Here is a 2,100-nt window from a genome sequence, read left to right on the forward strand (position 1 = left end):
TTAATATAGTAATATAAATTCAAAAACGTTGGCCAGGTCTGTACAGAAGAAGAAAATGGAAAGTAAGGGCAAGCCCTGCCAGCTCCAGAAAAGCAGTGGTGGCATGGCAGCAGCGCCACAAGCCCCATCAACTCCAGAGAAGTGTCAGCAGCGACGGGAAAGAAAGAGAGAAGTTAAGCAGGAAGGAAGGAAGGAAAAGAAGTGGTAGAAGGAGAAGGGAGGGAGGGAAGGGAGGGGAAGGGAAGGGAAGGGAAGGGAGAGATAGCTGCAGCAAGGCAAGGCTGGGGGATCCAGGAGGAGGGATGAGGAGGAGGGTGAGAGATAATTATTTTTTAAAACAAATAGAAATACAGTCAGCCCTTCTTATACACTGATTTTTTATACATGAATTCAAGCATACACGGTTTGAAAATGTTCCAAAAAAGTATAAATTTCAAATATCAAACCTTGAGTTTCCATTTTTTATAAGGGACACCATTTTGCTATGTCATTATATTTAATGGGACTTGAGCATCCACAAATTTTGTTATCCACGGGGGATCTTGGAACCAAACCCCAGCATATAACAAGGGTCCACTGTAATTGAAAAATTGATCTATTGCTAAGGCAAGTCATTGCTTTAGCAATATATTGATTTTTTTATTATTTCTATTCCAAAAAAAGAAAAGAATCGATGCTGATCTGGCATTCCCACTTATTGTCCATGCTTCAGAATCGATTCCCCCCCCCCAGAAAAAAACCCACTTCCAAAGTCGCGTCAAGAAATCCTGGGTTTGCCCAGCTTCTTTCCTCCTGGAATTGATCCAATGAGGATCAGAAGCGGTTTCAAATGGGAACGAAAATCATTTGCCCCGAATCCCGCTTCACAGCAAACTGGAGTGGGAATGACCCGTTTTTCTCACTGTGTGCTAATTTTGATTTAATATTTTTTCTCTGCTGAGGTATTAGTAGGGAGGAATCTACAAAAACGTTTTTTTAAAAAAAATTGGGAGTGCATTATCCACATTATTCTTCTGTGACAGCCACTAGTGTACTGCTTTCTGAGATTCCAATTTGGAGGAGATACTGATCACTATAGACAGCCTAGCTGCAGATACATAGCAGGCCCCATTAGGTTACAGGAATCAGTTGATTCCTCAGAGAATCTAGCTTAATCACCTTCTTACTGCCATTATTTGGTACGACTTGGGCCTGAATACCAAAAACTGTAAAAAAAACAAACAAACTACATTTATGTTTATTACTGGTTATCTTTCTTCCTGGAGTTTTTAAAGAACATATATTTGCTTTCAGATATAATTGCATGCAGAGGCGTAACACTCACACTTTACTATCTCCCATTAAAATTAATGAGACTTAAAAGTATATTATTCTGCAGAATGTTCGCTACAAGTATTCCTCCTGAAAGAAGGAATACTATTTTAGAATCAGCCCATTAATGACATCTGGCAACAAAATTACCTCTCCTCAGTGGACAAAAAGGGCAGTGGTTTCTGAAGTCACTATTGTACAATTGAAAGTTTGAGAAGTAAATTTGTTATCTAGGTAACGTGAAAACAATGAAGTCTCAGGAAAGGTTTTAAAAAGTGATTTAACATTTTTTTTAAAAATAATTTTTATTAATGTAGTTTTCATATCACTGATATTAAAAAAGACAATTTACCTAGCCCTAGAGCAGTGATGGTGAACCTATGGCACGCGTACCAGAGGTGGCACTCAGAGCCATCTCTGTGGGCACATGTGCCATCGTCCCAGCACAGAGTTTGTTACTAGAAAGCCAGAGGGACATGGCACTTTGCAATAAATAAGTGGGCTTTGGGTTGCAGTTTGGGCACTCGGCCTCGAAAAAGTTCACCATCACTGCCCTAGAGCATAAAACAGAAAACATCAAAAAACAAGAAAAATAAAGATAACATATCATGAATATAACATATTTAACATAAATATGACATAAGGCAGGGGTTGGCAACCTACGGCCTGCGGGCCGGATCCGGCCCGGCGAGGCCTTGGGACCGGCCCCAGCCCGGTCCTGCCGCCGATTGCTGCCCCCGGCTGTACAGTCGGCCCTTCTTATACACGGATTTTTTATACACTGATTCA

This window comes from Sceloporus undulatus, chromosome 3, assembly GCF_019175285.1.
Source record: "Sceloporus undulatus isolate JIND9_A2432 ecotype Alabama chromosome 3, SceUnd_v1.1, whole genome shotgun sequence".
In the NCBI taxonomy this organism is placed as follows: Eukaryota; Metazoa; Chordata; class Lepidosauria; order Squamata; family Phrynosomatidae; genus Sceloporus; species Sceloporus undulatus.